Below are 11,475 nucleotides of genomic sequence, written 5' to 3' on the forward strand. Positions count from 1 at the left end.
TAAAATTTTCATAAAGAAAACCAGAATGGCCGCACTTTGTCAAATTTTCCAACATTTTGGGGGATTGAACAGCTGTAGCAGGTAATTAACAGGGGATTGTGTCGCACGTAATCGGATTTTGGTGCAGCTGCGCCGGCTTTCATGCGACAGAAATCAGGGGACGTGCCGTTGGTCGATCCGACTGATTCGGACTGGGTGAGGTATTTAACTTTAACTTTCCATTTGTGCCGCAAGCCCACATGCACCACTAAAAAGAAGGTGAACTCCGTCGGACCTGAGCGCGGAAGCGACACATGCAGGATATCGGGCACACAACCTTAGTGAACCGCGCACAGTGCATTCTCATTGGACAATGCACTTTAGGTAAACTCTTCTGGACGGGTAATTAAATGTGCCCCAATGGGAACATTTTCTGTGATGCAAAGCTATTTGACGTGTTCAATGTGTTGTCCATGGTTCTGAACACAGAGTTGAAAGCAATGAATCCAATATGAGAATACCTTTTGAACCACAAAAGATATTGCAAATCTGAAACAAATTCTGTTCTTCCTTGACATGCTACAAGACCACTTTCCCAGTAAAAACACTTGCCATAGAATCCACTTTGGCAGCTTTTGGAGCCTGATTTCAGATCATACCATCAAGCAGCCATCCTGGTGCGACTACTGGATTGGCAGTTCCATTTATCTCATAAACAGTGGGTACATCTGGAACAGTACAGCTCTCCCATCCCAATTCATTTACTTCCGTGGGTGATGTCCCAATGTATAGACATTGAACCCCAGACGTTATTCCTTGCCCACACTCTAAAAGTATGGAGGGCTGATATGGTACTGTACTTCATATAACATATAGACAATGGACTATATTAAGGCAATAAGGGAGATGCGATGTAACGACAAGGCAACTAGGGGCCTTGGGCCCTATATGTGTTCGAATGAAGCCACTGCATTCCTTTTAGAGCATAGACCCTTTTCTTTTTTAAATCAATGAAAACTTTTTTAAGGGTATTTAGGAAATGCATTTCACACCACAAACACAGCACATACAAGATGGTCTCACATGACCCAATGGAGAGGAAGAGGTGTTAACACTTGCATAGTATTTATAAATGGTCTGCTATAAGAATAGGCATGTAAAGTGAACAATATACCAGCAAAGCTGTATGTACAGTATCGACCCTTATAAGAAGGCAACAACACAAATTCAAGTTAAAAAAAGCACCCAACAATGCACCTACTGGGAAAGACTCATGTCTACAATGAAGTATGTAGTTAGGACAGACTTTGGGGGACAGTAGTGAATGGCGATTTGAGACACTTATCTCAAATGGCATGGGAATTCTTAGGTTTTTCCTTGTGGATGTATATCCCCTTCTTGAGAGGCAGAGCATTATCTACAGTTTTTTTCCAATTACGAAGGGAAGGGGAGTAAGCAGACATCCAGAATCTAGCAACTGTTTTCCTGGCACAATATAGGGTTTCATCGAGGAAAGCTCTTCCATAGTGGATTGGAACAATTCAGGATCCTCCAGGAGGAGAAAGGGCTTAGGGTTACCAGGAACCACCAACACCATTTTGTCAAATAAAAATTTTCAGAACTTCTTCCAGAACCCTACAGGGCAGGACCATAGTATATGAAGGAAAGTACCCGAGGACTCATTACACATAAATCTGGGAAATTTACAGGGCTAAATTTACTGACTTCACTACTGGCAGTGTTTAGATATGCTTGATAGAGGATATAAACCTGCAACATTCCTGTCACCTAGATTGGGAGAGACCATTTTGAGCATATAGAGGGCAAGGTCCCACTCTTCATTCATTAATGGACCAAGCTCATTTTCCCAACATGCCCTTGCCGGGACAGACGTTTGCTTAATGTTGATGGATAGCAGCTCCCTGGAGAATAGAAGGAAAAAGGAAGGGGTGGTCCACCAGTCGATCACCCAGGAACTGTGTGTTTATAGCATGACAGACCTGAAGGTTCAGCAGGTAGAAGGTGTTAGGTAGACGAGGAAGTCTTTTAGTTGTTGAAGCAGTGGTGTACTCCATCTTTGCAGATGTTTCCCATATAGAACACCTCCCTGGCTCTCCAGCTGACCACATGAGGCACCAAGGAAAGTTCAGGAAGAATTGTGTTGTTCCACAGAGGGGTAAGCTTAAGACCCTTTACCCAACATTATCATGGACCACCTGAAGGTTTAGAAAGAATCTGCACAGATTATGAGCAGTAGACTATCCGGGAAAGTAGACTTTCCTTTTCTAACTTAATAATATTATTCAGTCTAGCAATAAAAGAGTCCATCACATGGGCCATAGATTTTACACAATAAAAAGCAATATGTTTCCAAGCCATGTAAAGTATTCTGTCTATTCCCAGGGTAGTCCTCCCATCTACATCCACCTGTCCAGCAAACCCAGCATACATACATCAGGAGAGGCTGGTAGGGATCTCCAACACATTATTAACTCTTCCTTTAACAACTTACATTTTTAATAACTTTTTAAAATAACTCTTTAATTATTATCCACGTGCTGTGCAGCTTTTCTCAACCATCGAAGTGAAAATCTAAATAAATCTAAAACACTCTATTCAAAATTCAATTAATTATCATCAATGTATAGTCAGATGGACTCTTAGTACCAAATAGCATATCAATATCTTATAATGATTATTGAAAAATTCTATTGGGAAATCTAAATAACATATTATTTCATCATGAGACAACCACAGCTATCTAGTAGTATTTACAGTTTAACAGCATTGTTTGTCACTGTGGCAATAACTTCTTATATATGTCATGTTTTCTAAATTTGATTTCACTCTAGAGCTTCCCCATATGGACTAGATGATGGAACACACTATATAAACATCTGCTTCCTTCTAATGCTTGTAGAGGTCTATGAATATTGGAGATGTGTGCCATACAACTCCCACCATTCTGTGCATGGCAAATGAATTCTTTAGAATTAGATTCTTTACTCTTCCTTTGGGAATACCATTATTTATTCTCAAACATCTAACTCCTTGCCGCCATCATAAAAACCTACTAAATGAACTATCTAATGTTTCGGTGGCAGCAGAAAATTACACACCGCATTAACCTACTACAAACAGATGCTGGTAGGTAGTTCATCTATCTGGAGAATAAAAAAGCTACAAATGTATATAGTGTAGAAGATGCTTAATGGAGTTTATCTCCCAACAGGAGACTTAAATGTTTAAATTGAGAAACTATGCAACTCCCCCCTCACAATAATAAAGCAAACCGTCAACCTTGACAACCTACAAGATTGTTTGGACAACAACTAGGGGGAAATGAAGAGTTTACATTACACTGCTTTTACAGATGGATTCTTGGTATGGATGTGCACGGTATTAATGTCATTCATTTGGACCATGGGAAAATGATGATCTTGGATTAAAAAAGAGGTGACATTCTTAAGCAGTCAATGGCAGTAATAAAAGCTGAGTAAACAGAGAGTGTGTTACAGGAAGTATCACACAATGTATGTGACAATGCAGAGATTTCCAGGACAATAAAATAAATCATCTTTTCTAAAGCAAAAAAAGAAAAAAATTTGCAAGTCACAAATAGGCATAAAATGTTGAAAATCATACATCTGCCATGGTAAATGAAGCATGAATATCCCCATTGTGCTCAGTACACAGCCATAATTGCTTTAGTCAGCTGGCTGCTGCATTTATCTACAAATCAAACAGATCACACAGCTATAATTTCCGATCTTCCAAGCCAGAATTCAGAGCACTTTGAGCCAATGCTCCAGGCTTCAAAATAATAGCAAAGGCAGACAAAACAAATGATTTTGTGTTTTACAACCTTCCCATGTCTGCTCTTAAGTGTCTATTTTGTTTGCCCATCCCAAAAACATCATAATTAGAGACACGCAGTGGAGGATATGTCCTAACCTGCAAGCATTACAAAGTCAGCTCAAAATTTGATTACAAAAAGTTCCCAAACATAACAAAATCTGACAGCAGAAATGTAATTAGAAATATCAAGCAGCTTCTCCAAGCGATCAAAAGGATATATTGTCAAATTAAGGCTCCACGTGGGTCCAGCTAAAACTCCCAGCAGCCAATCATACTGAAGGGGGTAAGCTCTCAAATACAAGCAATGTCAGGTTGGTTCTATTCCTTAGTCTCAGGAAAAATCTCTTGATTCAGTATTACATTTGAAAGGTGTAGTTTTTTATTTATACCGTTTGCCTTAAAGGACATTTATCACCAGATTACTGGTTACTAATTTATGCATGCCCCTCCCCCCGCTGCAAGCCTCCTCCTGCTGCCAGCCAGGGAACTAGGAACCGAGCCCCGCTCTCTCCACGCCCCGGCCATCTGACATCACTTGCTGGATCCTAATTCTCCAAACGGTGACAGGAGGAGGCTTGCAGCAGGGGGCATGCATAAATTGAAGTCTGGGGAAGCCAAGAGGTGCTAGGGCACCGTCTGCCTTTGAGCCTCCGGCACTTTAACAGAGTTCATATTTCATTCCCTGTAGTGCTGTGAGATACAGTGTCCTGACAATGTGGTTAGATTATCAGGGTACAGGTTTATATACACTTTCATTTACCTTCTGAACATTGTACTGGTATCTAACACATAGAAAGAGAGATGATACAGATTAGAGATGAGAGATTATGAGATCCATGAGATGCATATTACACACAATGACACAGTCAGCTTTGCTACATCTCTGCTCTATCACACCATCCCCACCTCCGATAAAGAACTACTCTGCCTGTAGCTTGTAGCTCACCTCTGGCTGCTGCAGGTGTTTTCCTGCAAGAAATTAGTGTGTATCAGTGTGAGCTCGTCCTGGAATGCAGGGGGGAGGGACTGCTACAAGGAGCAAAAAACAGCTCAGCTCCACAACATCAGACATGATGGCTACCAACCCTAAAGTCAGAAGATACAGGGTCGGAAACCAGGGGCAACTGAAATTGTGTACAACAGGACTGATAGAGACAGGTTGAAATTAGATCTATGAAATGCCTTTTTTTTGTTAATAACAGTAAATTAGAGAATGTGTTATTTTTTTATTCTGAGTATATTTAAGAAACTTATCTTTGTGGAAATACCCCTTTAAGGCTCTTGGATTCATGGTTGGCCTAAATGGCTAAACCCTGTGCATCAGCCTTCTCTGCTAAAAAGACCTTTACAAGGACACTTTATTTAATAGTATATCATTGGTATGATATAAGTTATAGATATTATTCTCTGTCGCTGCTATAATATATTTGTTTGTTTGATATAAGTTTTGAGTATCTTCTTAGCCTAGGTAGATCATTTTAACCATTTAAAGGACATCCACCACCAGGATGAAAGACTGTATGCAAGTGACCCTGAGGGGCTCCAGGCTCCATTAACACATATGGAGCCTGGAGCCCTCAGACTCATTTGCATACAGTCCTTCATCTTGGTGGTAGATGCCCTTTAAGTGAATTGAAATAAGCCAATAAGCAGAAGTTTAATGAGTCTACGCAGGTCCCTTTGATTTCAAGTATTTGGAGAAACTACCGATCTCTGACTTTTAGTGTCCCGGAGCTAATGGGTTGAGACTAAAAGTTATGATATTTTTTCTAGGCAGAAGTAGGGTTGGACTGTGACTAAAATGAAGTCCAGACAAACAAACCAGCTACAACAACATTTCCATCTACATAAAAAAGAGGTGGGAGTTGTTCACTCGGCCGTGCCTTATATTGCTGCATGGTATACTGTTTACAAAATCCCTCAGTAAATTGTCAAGAAGCTTAGAATTAATTTAGGGGAACATATTTGTCAGTTCCACATGGAAAACATCTTTACAGAACAGAGCTGCAGGGATGCAGGGACTCGTAGCCAATAGATAGATATGGTTCTTAGAGCATTGCTCTTTGGGTAGCATTTGAAATATGGCAGCCACATGATCTTCCCAAATTGAATATGTCCAGGTTAAGCCTGTGAAAACATCACAGGAAAGCCTGTTTGGTATGGAGAGAAAAGTAGAATTTTACAAGGGTGGCAAAACATAATATGAGGATTTTCTCACACTGGTCAATTTCTGTACAGAAATTATATTCACAACCTATAGATGTCATTTATACCACAATTATACTACATGTGTATTCACGTGGTCCAGAAGAACAGGGTAGTATGCTCAAGGGATCATGTTGTCTCCCATGGACCACTAATTTATACATCATTAACAGCTTGCCCCTGTATGCCAGGTACCTTATTGTAACTTAGGTATCAACTGATTTATGGTACAGCTCAGGTCACAATAACAAAGGGTTATCAGAAAAGCTCGCTTTTTGAGTAGCCAAATAGGAATCTGTCTGTCTGGGCAGATTGTCTATCCTGGTCTGGACAGTATGTAAACAAATTAAGAGATTCTGTTCCCTAACTATATCACCTTCTTCCCTAGAAGCAGCCTTAACGACTATCCTTTCTCCTCCCCTTTCTGTCTACACATGTATTTATGGGCACAGGTATTCTAATAAGTCTCTAAACTGACACCTTTACAATTCTGCTTAGAGCTGAAATTGGATTCCCACGCAAGCAAATGTTCTGCCACTCCCCATCCTTTGGGTTCAAAACTGAAGGACAAAGTTCTATACCCATAACATATTGCTTCCAAATGTGTGCCTAGATGTCTTTCTTTCCTTGCTGCACAACTATAGTTACTTACAGTATAGTGTATCCAGGAGAACATATTATATATATATATATTATACATATAATATAATATATATATATATATATATATATATATATATATATATATATATATATATATTATATACATATCTATATATACATATATATATATATATATATATATATATATATATATATATTATGCTTCTTCAATAGATTATTAAAAATCCCTAAAATAAATATTTATGCTGTTTTCTATGGGTTCAAGTTTTTACTACCAAGGTAACCGGCCTTCTGGAGCACATGGGGGCCCCAAAATGTACTACAGGTGTGGCCACTAAATTCTATTACACTGGTATTCTGTCTTTAAGTATACATGTAAATTAATTTGAGATACTGTATATATGTATGCACTGAGCATTGCTTTAATGTTCTACTTGTTTACTTAGCTTTATTGTGGTGTTGTAGTTAATATATTTATTTGGGGTGAGGCACCATTTCTTTTATGATTAAATTGACAGGGTTACATATATTTTAATTACTCCCAATGCAAGCACTTTTTTGAGATTCGCCATATGGGGTAAATAACATAGAAATCCCCCTTTGTGGGATCAAGGGTAATGTTCATTTCTGTATCTGTAGTAGGCACCCCAATTATAATGTAGTATTTATAGTACTTGTCTCTCTTGATTTGATGTATAACATGATATATAAATAAAGATTATTATTTTTATCCACAGCAATGCAAAGGTTGAAATTCAGGCCAGCCACAGAAAAATTGCGCCAACTATCCACTTCCAGACGTTTTTCTGCCAAACCTGTCCCATCTGTCTCCAGCCTTAGTGGGTTTTCCACTTACAGCTAATATTTGATATTGTTTACTTAGTGCAAGAAAATACTATTATCATTACAATCCATTATTCTTTCTATAACAATTCCACAACGTTTTCTAGATCTCTGCTTCATTTCATTCAACAGGATGCTTCATTGTTTGATTTCTGTGGATAGGACTCTGTCCATGGTCATGTGAGGTCACACAGGTACACGGTCAGTTCATTATAACACACAGCTCTGATTACTTTTTGTGATACTAATGAGCCATGCACCTGTGTCACATGACCAAGCAGTGGTTTTACCTACAGGAAGTAAACAATGAAGCTTCCTGTTTAATGTTAACCGAGATCTTGTAAACGTAAATTAATTGATACAGAAAGTATTTTGGAAAATTGAATACACAAAACAATACCAATTAATTATTGAAAGTGCACAACACCTTTTCGGATGTCAATATTATTCTGATGCTTCTTTGTAAGTGTAAATGGACTGCTGTGAAATTGTATTTTTTAGCATTTAAATCTTACTTTTTTGACATCTCTATCTTTACAAATACCCATCTCTATGAGCATGTTTGAGAAAGCAGTAAGTGCATCTTCCAAAATGCATCTTGCTAAATTAAGGCAACTGGTTACTTAAACAAAAATCCAAATTTATCTTGCAATTTGGCCTATTTTAGAAAAATCTTCCAGCCATATTAACTGCATGGCAGCAACTGTCTGTCAATATCTAATACAGCATGAGACAAAAGTTTTTAAACCTATCATTTTATTTTTATTGATGAGCAGGCCTAAACCACAATGACTGTAGTCCAGGTTCAGGTAACAGGTACCCAAACAAACCTTTGTTTAAGGTTCATCCAAACTCAGCAAATCCAAACCTAAACAGGTTTCACTCGTGATAAGCGGACCTGTAAAAATGCTGTTCCAGTCAGCATTTGGATACTGAATCTGAACCCTGACCAGTAACACCCTAGATCAATGCTGTCATCGAACATGATTAACTTTTTAACTGCCGCCTGCATCCGTCAGAAAAGTTGCCGTCAGCATCTTAAATACTGTGGCCGTGTGTGTTATCAACCCCAAAATGGCGGTATCCTGTTGGCTTTGCGAGCAGAATTTAAACAGTCCAGCAACAATCAGGGATGTAACCGGAGGAGGGGATTGAGCTGAACCTGCATCCAAACTTCTAATAAACTTTGTGATTTGGTCCGCTCAGCACAACTCATCACTATTTTTGGTTTGTAAATAAGCAGCACTAAGGTTATCTGCTCTCTGTAGGGCATTTTTATGAGGTACCAGGATACATAGCTGCCACCATTTTTTATGGCTATCTTTATTCTGACCCTACATAGGCTTAAAATAAGGACATGCAAATGTACACAGCACAGCATAATAGCAGAACTTGGGAATTGTTACAGTTTCCCATGCTGATATCCTTGAGAAAATGTTAAAGACCACCTGTCACCCCTTTTAAAGACACATTAAATCTGTGGTGACATAAAAATCAAGCAGAAATACAGGACATGGAACAAAATGATCACACTATGATTAGTCTCTCTTTAATGCCAATACAGATTTGTCCTACAACTGTTGCAGCTGCAATGGGAATTTATTCTAAAAAGTAGCAAAAACAGTGAGCAGAGAGTTCATTTTTTTTAGAAGAAGCCTAAGAAACTGGTGAAGACATGAATCATATTGTGTAACTTTAAGAAAAACCATCTGTATTGTGGTGTTATAATATATCTATCACTCAACATTAAGTCAGGGGGATTAAGGGGTTAAATAGTCAGTGAATCAATTAGCACAATAAACACTAATGGTCTGCATCCTAAATACTAAATATTAAGATCTGCATTGCTTAAAAGCATCATAAATAACTTTTGGTAATTTTAGTAAAATGGGAAGGGCCATGACAAGCCTTTCTTATACAAACATGAAATAATCAAGTAATATATTACACTCCCATATTATCACTATTTCAAACAAAGACCCTGGACAAAATAACAAGTACTTCATTAATATTGTACAGTATATAGTACCAGTATATAAGCAATACGTAGTAAATAATTGTCACTCCAATTTATTATTCAATATAGAATCAACTGGTGCCTGTTATATGCCACAAATAAGAATATTCAGAAAATGTGTGTATCATCTATTCCTAATTATTAGAACAATGAGATGTTTACATGACACAAAAGTAACAGTAGGCAGTGATGCACAGTTTCTAACAATGTATCATACTTACAGCTCTATTGGAATAAGTTGTCTTTAAAACTCCAAAGTTATAAAGAAGAATATCCTTGTAGGTGAGCTGTGTTCAGTCTTCCCAGTGCTGATCTCTTTCTTCGCATCTCACATCAGCAAGACTCATGTTGAGACTGCCCCCAGGGAGGAGAAATCTTGGGATTATTGTGATAAGGGCACTTACAACAATGTTATAAAATGTTTACACTAAGAGCAGAGAAGTAATTGGCAGTATGCCCTGGTTCCTTCTCCTTCCTGCTGAAGTCTGCTGGGACCCCACAGAGCACTTGTTAATGAGATCTGGGCTTTATCAGGTCTTGCTGCTGTGGGCTTGCCAGCTGTAAAGTTTACTTCCCCTCCTCAAATGACACAGCTGGAAACCCACTCCCACATTTATGTGCTTAGAGATTTACGTTCCCATGCTACAGGGGTTCAGCATCACATGCATTATATACACAAAGTTATCACAAGCTTATCTTTGTGGAATCCAGGAAGAGAATGGTTAGATGAAAGATTAACTGTGCACAGGGCAGAATGCACTGAGCCGCAGCAGAGAAGATAGATAGTTCTGTGTCTTGTTTAAAGTACATGTCACAGGATTGTTTAGGTTGGACACATAAAGAAGGCAGGATATAACTACTGACAGACAACTTGTTATCATGGAATGGAGAAGGGTATGAAAGATGGAATTAATGGTGCAGTAAGGGATAATACAGCAGTAAGGGATTCACATACATTACATTAAGACAAGAACAAATGGAATGCAAAATACAAAACTACAGTGATCAGGAGACAAGCGGAGGGAGGACCCTGCTCTTACGATCCGCTTACAATCTATATGGGAGGGGAATTGGTGACAATAGGTGACGTAGCAGAGGAGTGCAGTTATTGCGCACCCGCGCACACATTAGTTTCTGACTACTGCACACCATGATTACTATGTAGATCCAGGACCAGAACCAAGATGTCTACACCTATAAAGGACCAGAACCGAATAAGTGTGAGAAAGACAGCCGTAGGCCTCATACACATGACTGACTATGGCAACTGTGAGCTAGCCGCAGAAATTGCAGCTAGCTACGACTGCCTTTGACTATTATGCACGGTCACAAGTGGTACTAACCCCTTCTCCACCGCAAACCACAAACATTCTCATGTTTAAATCCTGTTTCAGCACACTGAGGCATTAGGCTAATTCAGTTCTTGTTTACTCCCTCCATTGTAAGGATATGTGCAACACATTCCATTGTATTCTTGTCTCATGCAGTGGCACATGTCCTCTGGTTCAGTTTCTCCCCATGAAAGCAGGAGGAGGAGTGAACATCGGCAGCAAAAAATCACTGGCTGTTGCCAATGTTCACTCCGCCTCCATTCAGGGTGTCTCCCAAGTAATGTAACTTTCCCTATTCGGACAGTTATAACACCGACAGAGTGCACTTAATGGTGCTCAGGAATTCAGGACATACAGTAGCATAAAATATTAGGTTCCTCACTTAATCATCATCTCCTCCACCTTTATATCATAAACTTAATATTGTTTTCTTATATCTACAATGCCACCCAAAGTAGCCAATACAGAAGCAGTGCCCCCACATTAGAAAATATAGTAACACTACCCTAACTATAGCCAATTTAGTTACATTGCCCCCACAGTAGCCAATATAGTCGGAGGGACCCCACAATAGCCAAAATAATCAGAGCGACCCACAGCAGTCTATATAGTCACATG

The 11,475-nt window shown here is 38.9% G+C and overlaps 1 protein-coding gene across 3 annotated transcripts in view; it reads right to left on the bottom strand.

Annotated features, from left to right (window-relative positions):
- Positions 1–10,043, bottom strand: part of FREM1 (FRAS1 related extracellular matrix 1) — a 110,682-nt gene extending 100,639 nt beyond the window's left edge. The window contains exon 1 of one of the 3 annotated variants that reach the window (XR_011855825.1): positions 9,748–10,043. The gene's annotated coding sequence lies outside the window, so the exon portion shown is untranslated. The remainder of the gene's footprint in view (positions 1–9,747) is intronic. The other 2 variants (XM_072152931.1, XM_072152939.1) reach the window with 2 other exon arrangements.
- Positions 10,044–11,475: the final 1,432 nt, after the last annotated feature.

The sequence above is a fragment of the Engystomops pustulosus genome, chromosome 1 (assembly GCF_040894005.1).
Source record: "Engystomops pustulosus chromosome 1, aEngPut4.maternal, whole genome shotgun sequence".
Taxonomy (NCBI): Eukaryota; Metazoa; Chordata; class Amphibia; order Anura; family Leptodactylidae; genus Engystomops; species Engystomops pustulosus.